Source organism: Balaenoptera physalus (genome assembly GCF_965194825.1).
Source record: "Balaenoptera physalus genome assembly, chromosome: 2".
NCBI lineage: Eukaryota > Metazoa > Chordata > Mammalia > Artiodactyla > Balaenopteridae > Balaenoptera > Balaenoptera physalus.
In genome coordinates this window covers 166,851,857-166,868,699 of record NC_138883.1, presented here as the reverse complement: position 1 = coordinate 166,868,699, position 16,843 = coordinate 166,851,857, and the positions used below count along the sequence as shown (strand labels likewise).

At 35.5% G+C, this 16,843-nt stretch overlaps 1 long non-coding RNA gene across 2 annotated transcripts; it reads left to right on the top strand.

Annotated features, from left to right (window-relative positions):
• Positions 1 to 87: 87 nt before the first annotated feature.
• Positions 88 to 15,558, top strand: LOC309655027. 2 transcript variants are annotated; one of them, XR_014260551.1, is made up of 6 exons: positions 88 to 415; positions 5,275 to 5,377; positions 6,926 to 6,966; positions 8,679 to 14,064; positions 14,447 to 14,545; positions 15,139 to 15,558. It is a non-coding gene; the product is annotated as an uncharacterized lncRNA (long non-coding RNA). The 2 variants fall into 2 exon arrangements; XR_014260552.1 differs by having other exon boundaries at positions 14,447 to 15,558.
• Positions 15,559 to 16,843: the final 1,285 nt, after the last annotated feature.

Below are 16,843 nucleotides of genomic sequence, written 5' to 3'. Positions count from 1 at the left end.
GGGGCTGGGGCGGGGGCGGCGGTGGCGCGGCGCGGGCTGCGGGCCTCCTAGCCCGTGGGCTCCCCGCCGGCCTCCCGGGCCGCGCCCCGGCCCGCGACCCCGGCCACCCGCCAGCCGCCGCCGCCGCCGCCGCTTCCGTCCAGTCCTTCCTTCTGCGCCCGCCGCTAGGGCCGCCGTGCCTTAGCGCGAGGGGCGGCCCGGGCGCTTTGTGGACGCGCTCGGCGCTTTCTCTGCTCTCGGCGCTCACCTAGGACTGTCACCGGCTCCTGCGGGGCCCGCGGGAGCGCTCCCGAAAGACCCCTCGGGAGGTGGTGACGGTGACGGGATCCCGGCCCCCACCAGCCCCGAGAACTACGCCTTCCCCGCTCCTCGCTCAGCGCGAAAGCCTGCGGGAAGCTCCAATCGGAGGCAACTGGTTGGTTTTTGGTTGGGGGCTTTTTCTTAATTCAACAGCTTAACCCCCAAGCACTGCCCTTCTGTGAATGAGACTGTAGACGTCTAATTATAATTCTTGCTTATTTTTCCTCTTTCATTGTCATTTCTGGAATACGGCAGTTGATTCCTTCCTGCGTGGGGGGTGTGTGTGTGTGTATACACATAGTGCGCGCGTGTAGGTGCTGTACTTCGACAATTGAGGGATTAATATCTTATTCATGAACATATTGGACAGAATTATTAAAAATTTTAGATGCAGCTGCAAATAAACACCTTTCAAAAGCAAACTGATACAAATTTTGTGCTACTGTGCTCACAGCATCTATGGGTCCTGTTTTAATTAGTCAAGCTATCCTCATATTTTTATCAAATAGTTATCTTAGTAAAATATAGTTAAGAATGGCAAAATCTTTATCAGAAGTGAATACCCATAATTTTAAAGGTTCAAATATTGTATAAAGTTTAACTTCCCCTTCATAGTTACACGAATTTGGAGAACAAGAGTGATTCTTAAAACAACAAAACAAAAACTGCATCAAAGTAGATTATGCATTTTTTGATCAAAAGAATTTAAAAGGGAAAGTCAAAGTGCAAGTTCTTTCCGGGTGGAGGGGAGGAATAAAGAACGAGAAAGATGTTTTAGTCTTTCACATAATGCCTCTTAGGAGGCATTATTTGAAACAGACTCACCATGAAACACTTTTTGAGGCATAATTTAGGTGTTTATTTGAAAAAAAGTTTCTAATGAATACAGTCAACATTTAACCTTACACCAATGCATAAAGAGCACCTGATTTCACAACAACAGGACGCAAATGGAATAATTTAGCATCAGTAAAGATTGAGTAACTACTCAGTTTTCCTTTGAAGGCTTTGAAAGGCATGTGAACTAGCTCTCCACTTCGGTGAGCATATAGGAGCAGTGAAGGATTTAAAAGTCTCCCTAGAGTCTTTATGAAACAAACACCTATTAATCATGTTCATCTTTTCTTCCCATCTCTCATTTTCTTTCTAAACTCCTTGTTTCTCCTCAGTAGTAAAATGTCAGTTGAAAAATGTTCAGATATCTGATTTGCATAAGGGATATTTTACAGGGCAGAGTTGTGTAAAAGTTAAACAATATTAACAACACCCAAGCTCATTACATTTGTTACATATTTTATGACCTTGCATAACATTGATTGTTAATACTCTAATAGAATTTGAGTTGATAACTGTAATCATACTCAATTTAGTGTCAAAAAAGAAAGCAATAATGCTTGAGCATAGATTTTTACATGCTGTTTTAAAAGAGGAAAGTAAATACAATTAAATGTGAGTTCATGGGCATAAAAGTTAGGAAATTCACAAGAATTGTTTCTGTAATAGCTGTCATGTTACTCTCCTGTACGTATGTAAGTCCTTTCTCTTACAAGGCGTTTGCCGTCTTCTACCTAAATGTGTTTATGTGTTAGGCCCAAGTGATGGGTATATTTCCAGCTCACACAAAAATTTTCACCAAAATGTTTTCTGATACTAGAAAAACTGAATTTTTCTCCTGTAGCTACATTTATTTCAACTCCCTTTGAAGGAGGCACAGGATTAAGTATTTGTTCAGATGTAGATAATACATGTGTATCTTTGACAAGTAAGCCATTGAAATACATTGAAGTATAATTATTAAAAGGCATCATTACACAGATGTAGACTCTTTGTTGCAGCAATAAAATCAATATATTCTATATTATTAGAAAAACTATGTATGAAAACATTCTGAAACTATGGGGGAAAAACTATTTAAAATTTTTGCTTTGATCACTGAAAACAGCATTGGAACTTTCACTAGATTTAAAACAATTCTGCAGCCTTAAAGCCAATCGACTAAATTTGCCCTGAAAGAGCCTTTTAAAATAACAATTATGTGCAGCTGAAAACAGCAAAATAGATGTTCAAAGGTCTTCGTGTTAATAATGTATTTTTCCTTTTAAACTGAAAATTTAAGATAGATAATGCTGCTAAATTTGTTTTTCTTTTTGAGAATGTACAAATTATTCAAAGAATGAGAAAGTATTTTTAAATGTTTTTACAATGTTTTAAAATACATTGTATCCTTTGAGCTGGTTAGTTAATTTTTTTTTTTTAGAAACCAATTTCATATTGGCCTCTGCACCATGAGTACAATTTAAATGTGCTGGGGCATTTACAGGATCTATGTGGTCAGCTTTTCCCAAAGGCCTCATTGGTACATTTGTTGGTTGCAAAAAACAATTTCTAGTATTTATTTTTTAGACTGTATAAGTACTTTTGCTTTTGTGCCGAGGAAGCTGAGGGAAAGTATTCCTTTAGATTGAAGAGTTCCTTGAATATCCATGGGGAGGGGAAAAAAAAGCCAATATGCTTAAATGCCCATGCATCCAAAAGTTTTTACTGGCATACATATTATGTTCTAGCGGGGTTCTATTCTACCCCTGCACATGGAATACCCTCTCATTTTCCATAAAGAAGAAAGTTTAAAATGCTTAAATATTACCTAAACACAAGAAACATCTTCTCTCTGCCCCCTCATACGGATTCTTTGGTGGTTAGTGATCTTAAAGCCTTGAGATAAATTTTTTTTTTCATTTTTTTTTCATTAATCCACACATGTCCACTGAGTGCCCTCGAGATAAATATTAATAAAAATAGAATTTATTATTTTAAAGCTACTTTAACCACAAATGGACAGTTGGGGGGAAAGCTTAAATGAGTTACATACGGTATTTGAAAGTACAGGTCAAAACTATTTCAGTGAAGTTTATAAAATCTATACACATTCTTTTATTAAATATCTTAACTTGGCAAGGCATAGATTGGGTCTTGGAATTTGAATGGTCAAGTTTTTGCACATTTATGACTACAGAGTTCAGTGGTTTCAAATTAAGTCTTGTGTCACATGTTTTAGAAAGACCACATCAAGCATTCAGAGGGAACAACAAAGGTTTAATTTTCAAATTAAGCATTTAGTCCAATCTCTAATAATTTATAAATGGTCATTGCTATAGTAATTAATATAGGCAAATACAACCTTTTCCCTCCCTTATTCATATAGCCTATCTTGTATATGAGGATTTTTAGATAAAACTCAAATTTATTTCAATGGAGCTAGTGCCTTAATATGTGAGAGAAAGTGAAATGCTAGTCACATTAAAGAGATTGGAACCATAGGAATGAAAATCAGTGGTACAATGTTCTCTAAAATACTACAAAATTCATGCTTATGGTTGTGCACAAGCATTTTGAATTTTTCCCCCAAAACTTTTATTCAAAACATTTAGACTAATTTGCACAACTTCTATTTAAGTAATAGTTTCATCATTTAGTACTATTTTTTAAATTTTATTTTTCAGATAGTTGCGTCAGGAAAATATCAAATATAAAACTTCAAAATGTGGTATAATGGTAAATATTTCAAATCTAAGTTGTAACAGGTTAAATTATCACACTACTAAGAAACTGAGTTTCTTAAAAAGATAAATATCAAAGCATTTCCTTTGAAATTAAAAAACTATAATTTTGTCAAACTTTGCAAATAGGAAGTTCTATAGTCAAGATGTTTAAAAAGGAGAATACCCTTGAATTTCTAAAGTGAGATTTGGGAGATATCATCAAGAGTGTCCTGCCTTGATTTTGTTAGCTACTTGAGTCAGAATGAAATAATTCTGTAATATTAAAAGAATGTACATAAGTATCAAATGATAATTTTTAATATTAAATCTTTGTATCTAACCAGTCTATGGGTTTGAAAGGATTTTCTGCATATTGGAAAAGTCATGTCTGCTCTTCAGGGCTGTCTTTAGGAAGTTTGATTCCTTATTTTGAAGCCAAGCAACTAATGTCACATGGGAATATCTGAGTAGTACAGACTAAAATTGTGAAGTCTTCAGCTAGGAAGAAATGAGGAATTGGTTTCTTAAAAGGAAATGAAATTTTTAAAATGCAGTTTGGGAAGAGATGAAGGCAAATTTTAATTTAAAGGTAAAGAAATTAGAAACAAGGAAGGCAATCATACTCCACAGTATATTTAATGAGAAAAGAACAGGTTGAATTGTGTGTCTTAGAATTTCTCTACATAGACAAATAAAAACTATTTATTTACTTTTAAATTCTTACAACGTACTTATCTTTTGTATGGATTATAAAAAGTAAGTTTACTCAAGTCACCAGTGAAGTGATATGAAAATTAGGAGCTGGCCAACCATCCAATAAAGTCTGTCAAATAGATAATTTAGATAATAAACACAGTTTCCCCCTCAACAACAGGTTGGTTTTATTCTCTACTTCACTTATAAAGATCACCGCTTCGAGTTCCCACTTCATTGATCTGGGATCAGCCAGAATGACCCATGGGTTAGCTAGAAGAGAATGAAAGTGAAGCATGGACATGTTGAAACAAGTTTACTTTGATGAATATATCTGACTAATTCTTCCATATGCATGCAGACTGTCCTTTAAATTGTTATTTTACATCTTTAGAGAGAGAGGGAGAGAGAGAGATTGAATATTTTTTGAAGGAAGGAAGGAAAGGAGGGAGGGAGGGAGGAAAATTTTTCCCTTCCAGAGAAGAAATGTTACAGAAAACTTATTTACTGTTTATTTTCTCTGACACAGTCCATTATACCAAGATTCTCTTAGCGCCACTGAATTTAACTAAGCCTTCAGTCATGATCAAAATGGACTAGGAGATCATCTGTCATGTCCAGAACCTAACCAGTTTTAAGATAGCTTACATTTAGACTATAACAACAGAAAATATCTAAGAGATTCCCTTCCTTTTTGGTCCTGGTTTTGGAAACTCTAACACTGCATTTTCTCATACCTTAGAAACTGAAGTTTTGACCAGATCCATGAATTCCAACAACAACAAAAAGGAACAAATGGGCCTAGTCAATGGAATATTATTGTCTAAAGCCAACATTTTTTAAAAGTTTGTATTTTGAGAGCATGCTTTTTATATATTAAAATTTGAAATTTAAGTAATGTATAAGTATTCATATTTATTTTGTTTAAAGGAGTATAATTTTAAAAAAAGAGGAAACAAAATAAATAAAAGGAGTATTTTATAGACTAAACTCAGGTAACAATAATCTATACTTGCTTATAAAATGAAAGATTTGACCATCATTTATCAAATGAATTATTTCAGAAGAGAAGTTATATATATAAGAATGCGTGATCTGAATTAAATACATTGCAAACACTAAAGAAACTATACAAAATGTGCTTTTAACTCATTTAAAGTAAACATTTAAACCAAAATTAATATATTAAGAGAGATTACTTTGTAAGGAAAGGCTTGGGTGAAAGTTTTAATATTTTGAAACATGATATTTTAAATAATACTGGTTAAGAATTTAACATTTTAATTATGGTTGTTTTGAATGGTATTTTCAAGAGAATACATATTTTTATGTCCCTTGTCAAAATAAAACAGACTTGAAACAATTTTATGCAAAGTTCAGTCTAACAATACTTTTAAAAAATCCTTAGAATAATTGTGTTCAATTCTCTCACATATTTTTTGCATATATAGAACTATTCAGAAAATACTTTATTAATTTATTTTTAATTAAAGTATAATTGACTTACAATATTATATTAGTTTCAGGTGTACAGCATAGTGATTCGATATTTTTATACATTATAAAATGATCACCATGATAACTCTTGTTACCATCTGTCCCCATACAAAGTTATTACAATATTATTGACTGTTTTTCCTATGCTATACCTTACATCCTGGTGATTCGTTTATTTTATAACTGGCAGTTTGTATCTCTTAATCTCCCTCACCTATTTCATTCATCCCCCTACAACCCCCTCGCCTCTGGTAAGAAAATAAATGGTTTATACATAACTGAGTTTTACACCATGGTAAATGCTCAGAAAGTAATTTTATAGACTGTTGTGAAAACAAGTGCCTATGAAATAGATGAAAATTTCAATTTTTTTCTCCCTAAGTGTTTGATTATTTTCATTAAGGTTAAAACATAAATAACCACAGTTGTTCTAACTCTTTCAAGTGTAATTTTCAAAATTACATTCCTTTTTATAAGCATTTCTAATCTGTATATTATGGAAAGGAATGGGGAGCAAGATTTATAAAATCATTTTAATGTCATAAAATACCAAGAAAATAATGACTGGCAACAGGGTGAAAGGGAGAGTTGTATTAATATGGACAATTTAGTCCATGTTATTAGAAACTTGGACTTGAGTTACTAGTGTCTGGGTAATTACTCAACTTTTTATTTTGTGCTAAAGTAAATAGTCCTGAATCATTTGGAGCAACAGTATTCTAAATCAAAATTAATCAGATAATTGGCAACTTTTATTTGACTTGCAGTGCTCTATAAATTATAGACCGAGAAACGAGGAGAAATTTGGTAAAGAATAATAATGTAGATGGTAATATATGGGCAAATGAGGCCTAAGGAAACTCTGAATTTTCATATGCTTTTCTTAAAATCTGAAGGTGACAGAAGATTTTTAATGAGGCCCAACTACAATATATAGGTGAGTAGTAGACAGAGAGTTAAGAAAACTTGTTTTGGTTAAAAATAGTAATTGAATTAAAATATTTGTGAATTGAAAGGAAGAATTGTTTTATAAAACCAGTGGTATCAATAAAGAGATACATATTTTGTTTTATAAATTTCTATAGAGAATATTCACTCTACAAAGGACTCTTTCTTTCAACAGTGTAAAATGGAAATATTGATTTTACATTTGCCAATTATAATAGAAGGAAAATAATATTCTACTATGTATGTTATGGTTTTGAAGGTTGCCTTAAATTAATTTTGTAACAAGGTGGACATTAATAAAAATCTAAAGTACAGAGGCTTGTGAGATATTTTAACCAATGATTAATGTGTTTTTAGAAACCTAAAAGCATTTTCAAACTAATACTTTTTAATTCATTTAAATTTCATTTTGCTTTTATTCTGTTTCTAAAAGTTGCTATGATCAATATTTGTCTGTTTGTAGAGACTATGACATTCCATGATGACTAATCTTCAAGTTGAGTCATAATGATAGTCTGTTATATTAAAATCAAGAGTGACTATAGGAAAATAGTCATTTTGCAAGCAAACATCCTGTCAAGTAATGGCCAGGGTAGCAGGGAGCATATGTCATAAAGCAACAGACTTAAACCTTTAGCTATGCCTTAAGTATCTGTCCATTGACATAAATGGCATAAAGACAATCTAATTGTGTTTGTCTTAAGCTTTTTCTCTTAGCTGCCCTTTATTTTATTAAAGTTTTAGAAAACAGTGTAACGAGAAAGACTTGGTTAGATTTGAACACACTTGACATAATTCCTAAGATGATAAAGGAAAAAAAAAAACCTTTCACTGAGATGTTATCAGAATCTCAGACACAGTTTTACATTATGCAAAAAGTTTAAATAATCATGTGATCATTCCAGCTAAATACAATAATTGAAGAGTAGATAATGCTACTTTGTGTATTAGAATAATATTGTGCCATTCTTTGAATGAAAATAGTTGTTACTCTTTTTTTTCCTTTAGGATATCTGAATAATTATATGAATAATATTTTGGAACTGTAAGAGTTTAAATGGCAAATTTAGGATTAAAATTTATCTCCAGTTTCAAGTGGAATGTCAATTTTTCAAATAATATACTTGATTAGGATAACAAGATTTATTGGAAAAAATCTTTTGCAGAATACTTATCCAGAGATATATTCTGGATAAATAGGGAGATTTTCATAACTCTGCTTTAAAAGTTTATTTTTATCTTAATTGTAAAGATCACTATAAAATTATATAAATAAGTTACAATGCCTTCTTAAAGTATACTGAAGCTCATGGAATTTAAACCTTTATGGTGTTACTTCTTTACTTTTTTACTTTGCTGTCCTTAAAAAGAGTACCGGGTATATAACAGACAGTCAAGAATATTTATTGAATGAATGAAGGCAGTACAGAACATGGAGTCAGAGAAAATCGGGTTCAAATCCCTTTCCTACCTGCTTCTAGTTCTTAACCTTATTTTCTCTGCTCATTTTTCTCAAATGTATGATGGAAGTAATAATGGCATCTCTTTCATATGGCTCTTGAAAAGCGTTCAGAGCCTAAGTATGTGCAAAGCATTCAGAGCCCAGCCTTAGCATGTGCTCCATGCATGCAGTTATAACCAAATAATGTGATTATGTAATTTTGAATTTTGTTTTCACTGGCATCGATTTTTTCCATTCAGATTTACAGCTGTGGTGCACATGATACAACCATCTGAGGACCCCAAGCACATAAGCCCCTACTTAGAAAATTAAATAAAAACCTTCTGGGCTGCCTAGCACTTCTTCACAGTGAGTCTGACAGAGCTCTCTTTTAATAGCAACAGTCATAAGATACCCTCACAGACCTTGATGACAATAATTATTTTACCCTTCATCTCTTGGTCCCCCAGGAATCTCAGAATCCAGGCCAGTGTCTGTTATGGTCAGCCATCCTGTAAACACCTCCCTCTTACGAAGGCCTAGTGGGCCATTCCTTCTCTTCCCACTGGTTCTTACCCTAGTTTTTCTTGAACCATTTCCTTTGGTTAGCAACTCATTAGAAAGTATCCAGGAGCAAAATCAAGACATCTTCACGTTTTCCTCTGGAACATCTCTTATTTATTTTTATCTTAACTGTAAGGATCATTATAAAGTTATATAAGTTACAATGCCTTCATAAAGTATATCAAAGCTCATGGGATCTAAACCTTTCTGGTTGTTATAGCAACTGTCAGTGAGTTGCTGTCTCATCCTCTAGTTAGAGTAATGCATAACTTGTGGTCCTTTTGGCTCTGCTTGGAACATCTTTGCAATGCCACATGCTTCATAAGGCATTGAGAAGATAAAGTAAATTTAAAACAATAAGGAAGGACTTCCTGGTGGCACAGTGGTTAAGAATCTGCCTGCCAATGCAGGGGACCGGTTCTATCCCTGGTCCGGGAAGATCCCACATGCCGCGGAGCAACTAAGCTCATGAGCCACAACGACTGAGCCTGTGCTCTAGAGCCCGTGAGTCACAATTATTGAAGCCCGCATACCTAGAGCCCGTGCTCTGCAACAAGAGAAAGCACCGCAATGAGAAGCCCGCACACCGCAACGAAGAGTAGCCCCCTCTCGCCACAACTAGAGAAAGCCCATGAGCAGCAACGAAGACCCAATGCAGCCATAAATAAATAAGTAAATATATTAAAAAAGGAAAAAAAGAACCCTTACCTACCATGGAATGGAGGACACACGGTTTAGAATATGGAGGTTTAAACTCTACAGTTCCGAAGTGTTGAACAATTCAATGGGTTTTGGCAAATGTATGCAGTCATGTAACCACACCACACTGAAGAAGCAGAGCATTGCCTTGATCCCAAGTTTTCTGTCTTCCCCTTTGCAGTCATTATACTTGCACCACCTCTGATCCCAGGCAACCATTGATTTACTTTGTCTCACTATAGTTTTGTCTTTTCTGGAATGTCTCACAAATAGAATCATTCAGTTTGCAGTTTTTGCATCTGTCTTCTCTTACCAAGTATAATATTTTTGGATTCACCTATGTTGATGCATGTATCAGTAGATCATTCCTTCTTATTGTCGAATAGTATTCCACTGTACGGATATACCAGAGTTTGTTTATTCATTCACCAGTTGGTGGACATTTAGATTGTTTCTAGTTTTTGGAGATTATGAATAAAGACATTTTAACAGGTGTGTAGTAGTATATCACTGTGGTTTTAATTTGCATTTCCCTAATGTCTAATGATATTAAGCATCTTATCATGTGCTATCTGCCATCTGTATATCTTTATTAGTGAAGTGTGAATTCAAATCTTTTGCCCATTTTTTATAGGGTTATTTTCTCACTGAGTTTTGAGAGTTCTTTATATATTCTGTATATATGTCCTTGATCAGATATGTTTTTGCAAATATTTCTGTGTATATTTTATGTATTGTCTTTTCATTTTCTTTTTTTTTTAAATTTATTTTTATTTATTTATTTTTGGCTGCATTGGGTCTTTGTTGCTGTGTGCGGGCTTTCTCCAGTTGTGGCGAGCGGGGGTTGCTCAGCAGCTGTGGCGCAGGGGCTTAGCTGCTCCGCAGCATGTGGGATCTTCCCGGGCCAGGTCTCGAACCCGTGTCCCCCGCATTGGCAGGCAGATTCTCAACCACTGCACCACCAGGGAAGTCCCTCATTTTCTTAGCAGTGTCTTTCAAAGAGCAGAAGATTTAATTTTTGATTAAGTCCCATTTTTTTCTTTTATGGATTGTACTTTTGGTGTTGTGGCTAAGAAACCTTTCCTTAACCAAGGTCACAAAGATTTTTCACCCAGGTTTTCTTCTAGGAGTTTTACAGTTTTAGATGTCACATTTAGGAGTTTGTGATCCATTTTGAGTCAATTTTTATATATTGTGTGATATATGAATTAAGTTGGGGTTTTCTTGCATGTGGATATTCAATTATTTTGTCCTATTTGTTGAAAAATTATCTGGTCTTCATTGAATTGCCTTTCCACTCTTGTCAGAATTCAGTTGACTATATATATGTGGGTCTATTTCTGTATTTTCTGACACATTGATCTGTATGTCTATCCTTTTGCCAGTACTGACACAGTCTTAATTACTGTAGCTTCATGTAAGTCTTAAAATCAGGTAGTGTGAGTCTTCCAACTTCTTTTTTTTTTTTCAAAATTGTTTTGGCAGTTCTATTTTGTTTGCTTTCTCCACATAAATTTTAGAATCTGCTTGTTTACTTCTACAAAAAGGACTGCTGGGATTTTGGTTGGGATCACATCAAACGTGTAGATCAATTTAGAGAAGAAATGATAATATTGAGTTTTCCAAACCATGATAATGGTATGTCTCTACTTTTATATATATGTCTTCTTTGATTTCTCTCATCAGTGCTTCATAGTTGAGCATGCAGATTTTGTACATATTTTGTTAGATTAACACCTAAATATTTTATGCTTTTGGTGCTATTTTAAATGATACCTTTTAAAATTTCATTTTCTAAGTATCCATTGCAAGTATATAAAAATACAATTGGTTTTGTATATTGACCTTATAGCCTATGACCTTGGTAAACTCACTTACTAGTACTAGTAGCTTTTTATAGATTCCATTTGGGATTTTTTTCTGTGTAGACAAGACTGTCTTCTGTTAATAGAGATAATTTTATTTCTTCCTTCCCAATCTGTATGTCTTTAATTTATTTTCATGCCTTATGCACTGACTAGGACCTCCAGTATGATGTTGAATAGGAGTGGTGAAAGTGGACATCCTTCCCTTGCTCTTCATCTTTAGGGAAAGCCTTTGGTCTTTCATCATTAACTATGATGTTAGTTGTAAGTTTTTTATAGATATATTTTCTTAGGTTGAGGAACATAAGAAAATCCCTTATAAACCAAGTTTGCTGAGAGTTTTTTTTTTAAATCATGAATAGATGCTGAATTTTTTCAAAGCCTTTTTCTATATCTGTTGAGATAACCATACAGTCTTTCTTCTCTAGTCTTAATATGGTAAATTACATTGATTGATTTTTAAGATTTGAAACTAACTTTCATTTGTGGGGTAAAGCCTACTTGGTCTTTTTGTATTATCCCTTTTATATATTGCTGGGTATGATTTGCTAATATTTTGTTGAGGATTTTGTGTGTATGTTCATGAGACATATTGGTCTTTAGTTTTCTTTTTTTCTAATATCTTAGTCTCCTTTTGGTATCAGGGTAATACTGACTTCCATCCTCTTTTATTTCCTGGAAAAGTTTGTGTAGAATTAGTATTATTTTTTCCATAAATATGTAGTAGAATTCACCAGGGAAGCCATCTGGGCCTGCAGTTTTCTTTGTTTTAAGGTCTTTAGCTATACATTTATTTTTTAAGGTGATGTAATACTATTTAGTTTACCTATTTTTTTCTTGAGAGAATTGCCACTTGTCTTTGTATTTTCTTAACATTGTTCTTCAAAGAGCAAAAGATTTTACATTAGTTACAGTACTTAATACCATAGACAAGAGCAAGCAGCTGTAGTTCTTGAGCAGCAGAGAAGAGTGAGACAGCAGTGTTTTAGGAAGATGAGTAGGATTCAGACAGGATCAAAGAAGGAGACTGGGCTTAAGGTGACTATCTAGCAGATGACAGTCAGGGGAGGGGTGGTGGCAGTAAAAAGGAGGAGGAAAGGAGCACTTGGAAGTCACTTTAAAGAAGGAATTGACAGAACTTAGTCGTGTCTGGAAGTAGGTAAAGATGAAGAGGGGCACTCGAAAATGAACCCAAGATTCTATCTGGAGATGAGAAGAATGTCAAGAGTGCAGACAGACGTGATATGATGGAAAAGGCAGCCCTTTTAGAGGTTAAGGTCTTGCTTCATCTTGGGATATATTGAGTGTGAAGTGAGTTGCTATGGGAATTGACAGCAAAAATAGTATGAGAAGGTAGGACAGTAGAAGAGATTTTTGGATTAGTGAGATCAGGGTTCCTTAGAAGAATGGAGAATCAGAGAGGGTTGCCATATAAAATATAGAATGCTCAGTTAAATGAGAATTTCTGATGAATAAGGAATTTGTTGTTGTTGTTGTTGTTGTTTTTTGGTATAAGTTTGTCCCAACAGCCTGGTCTTCAACCTATACTAATTGGAATTTATAGATCAGAGAGGATCACAATTATTTTGGAGGGATCTAAAAATTCTTATCAGTATAGGTGGAAGACCAGGCTGTTGGTGGCTAAATCATATAATTATTTTCAAGTTTGGGGCCATACATATAAATGTTAACTTCATATGAGTTTTACTCTCAATAAAATTAAAAATCATTTCTATCCAAAGGAAAATGACATACAATATTGAAATATATTTCAAGAAAATTAAATGTAATTTCTTTTAAAAATAACAAATCATCGTGGTAATTTCATCAAAAGAGGGTAATTTGAAATATAGAGGGAAATATTATAAAACTGGCATTAAGGGCCTTAAAATAATCTGTTTCATATATAAATCATCGACTACATACTAGATACTATGAACTATGCCTTGAGATAGGCAGCCTCACAACAACTCTCCCAGGTAAGTTGTTACACTATCCCGAATTATTTCCTTTTCCCAAATGAGGAAACCGAGGCTAAGGTGGTTTTACTTGAGGTAACATAAAATGGTGGCTTGATACTGTGTCAGTTTAGCTAAACTGGAATTAGGTTTCTCCAAATTCCTTGACTTGTATGGTTCCTGTCTAAAGTTGGCCCCAGGAGAAATCTGTGCAACATTTGAAATGTAGGATGAAGCGGCAGCATTACCCTCAAAGCAGGCTGTTGCTGATGTCCTTGTTGGCTCACCTTGTTGGCTTGAGGCAGCAGCTCCCTCAGCACTGGCCCATCTCCTCCTTCAGGTGCTCTCGATCTTGGGCCAGGTTAGAGGCAGCGAGAGACGCGTATAAAGCCAACACGCTGTGTTACTACAAGCAGGTGTGCTTGTCTCCCACCGCTTTGCATCCAGCTTTCCTTCCCCGCAGCCTGCCTTGCCACTCTGCAGGCAGGTGACTTCGGGGCCAGCAGCAGAGGAGTTAGCCTTCTGGAGAGCCCTTGATAGGCCCCCGTTCATGTTCACAGGTTAGTGACTTTATCTATCCTCCGCCTACCCCGTCCTTCACAGACCTCTGCTATCACACCTTCTCCCACAGTTGTATAACGTCTAATCCCTGTAACGAACCCCTTAGTCCATATCACTCCTAGTGGTTCTGCTTCCCTGATTGAACTATTAACTGGTACATAGAGCAAGCAAATTGCCGAGGAGCTTCTCAAGCCCAGGTCTGTCCGGCTCTTTCCTCTCACATTGAAAAAAACAATTAAGACTTTTATTCGGATGACACATTATCAAGCTTGGCTTATTGTTATAGATGGTACGATTGCTTAGTTGTTATCTTGCTGAAATTAGGTTTCACAGAAATTTGAACCCCTTTTATGTTTCCTAACATTTCATTTTGAATTACAGCCGTTGTGTATGTGTCACCTCTAGTACTGAATGATAAAGTTCTTCAAGGACCACACGAAACTTCTCTTTATTCTTCAACAGCTGCTGCCACAGTATTTTGTAAGTAGTAGGTACTCAATAAATGTTTGTGACTTTTAATAGAGTAGCTAAATTCCTCAAAAATATGTGAAATATTCCTACATCAAAATATAAACTTGCGTTTGGGGACACTAGGTGTATGTTATAAGATGTGGAAGAGATGTTACCACTAAATTGGGATGTATAGAAAGATGAACAGTTTTAAATAGGAATTGAACTACTGTTCAAAGGATTGGAATGTTCTTGTTACAAGCTAAGGCTTAGCTTCAGAATGAAAGGCAGAGTCCTGCCTTCCCTTGAACACTGTAGGCTCATGGTAGAGATTTTTGTTACATGCTACTGAAAAGATACTATCCTGTTACAGATAGTGTATTCATCAGTTTTCTTAGTCTCTAGAAACATACTCTGATTTCTTCAGAAAAAGATTTTTTTTAAAGGATAGTAGATTGCTCTCAGAATCTCTGGGAAGATCAGAGAATGAGGCTTTTGGGGAGTGAAACCAGCTCTCTGGGAAAAAACATGTTTTCTTAATTTCTCTGTTATTTACAAGTAATGGTTATAAACATGACACACTTTTGATTTGTATTAACATTTTTCCATCACTTAAATTCTAGACAACAAAATAACAAATCAGGCCTTGATTTCTGGTGTTTGCCAGTTTCCATAGTGTAAATACTCCCAAGATGGCTGATGTCCAAGCTCCCAGTGTGATGTCAGTGAACATGGAATCGGGAAGAAATGTATGATACAGATGCAATAGATGTAAATAAGCTTAAAGTCCATAGATAACAGTAAAATATAGTAAAATAATTAGAAAAGGATGAGTTTTGAGTTTATTATCTTTTTTATATATAATTTATTTAATTGTAAGTTTATATAATTTAATATTTAATATTACATTTAATGACTGGCTCACAAAATTCCTGAAAATTTAGCAATCACCTTTTACAAGTGGGAAAAGCTGGCTCCAGCACACCACTGCTTGGTGGCCACCCAGCCAGGAAACAGCACTCCAAATCACCCACAGCACTGCTCCATGGAAGATAGCACTGCACACAGGATAGCTGATGGCACACAGGATAGCTGATGGCACACAGAATAGCTGATGGCACACAGGATAGCTGATGGCACACAGAATAGCTGGGTGCAGATCCTGTCACTGACTGGGCACAGGAGGGTCCTGCTGGAACTAGTGCCCTTTGTTGGTTCAGGAAACAGCCACAGTTGGCATCTGTCACCAGAGCACCACGACCCTTGTGTCTTTTGTGTTGCTGTTTCCCAAGACTTTGAACTGGTAGATGCATCTGACTGATAGCTCTCACTTAGGTGCACAGAATCTGAAAAAAAGAAGTGTTTCACATTTTCAGCTTAAAAGGTGGTCATAAAGTGAAAGGTTCTACAAATACAGAGTTCAGATATTGAGTAGCAAAAAGGAGTAACAAGCGTCTGCCCAGTTGTGTATTTCACCCCTTTGGTTGTGGGAGAATTGGTTGCTGGTTAAGAACATTTGCTGCATCCCATAAGAGAGCACACCAATCTATCAAGAACACATATCATTATTCCACCATTCCATAAGGCCAGCTACTTCTGAGTGATGCATAAGTGAATCCCATGGATATCAGTTCACTGTCTACTTCTCCAAATTTTTGATTGAATTAAATTTTTGATAATATGCTGTGTTTTTCAAACATCTATCAGCTTCACTGACTGTACAGGTGACTTAAATGGTGATGTGAAAAGAATCATATCCCTGCATCTGTTAGGTTTGTTATGACGACCTTTATCACCGTGACCCCTCAGGTATGGGGAATTGCTCTTTGGTGACTTGTTGGTTTAGAGGGACAAACAGGGAATGCTCCAAGGGATCTGAATGTGGCCCTTCCTGCTTGCTATGAAAAGGAGTCACTCTTTCAGTCTTTCAGTTCATCTATTCCTTTATGCACTTAGCAACAGATGAATGAAATCAGGGTCCTACTGGGCTTATGTGAGACAAACACAGATCAAAACTTTCTCATTTTAATTTATTCAGTAACTGCATTGTAGGTGTCGATTCTATGCAAGGCATTGTTCTAGCTGCATGGGACACAGTAAGGAACAAAACAGACAAAAATCCTTGCCTTCATAGAGCTTATGTTCTGAAAGGAAGTAACAGACAATAAACTAACTAAATAATATAGTACCTTAGAAGGCAACAAATTCTGTGGAGCAAAATATAAGTCAAGGAAGGGGGATAGGGAGTTCTAGATGGGGAGGTGTTTGCACTCTTAAGTAGGGTGGTCAGGGAAGGCTGTATTCCAGCTAAGGTTAAAGGAAGTAAGG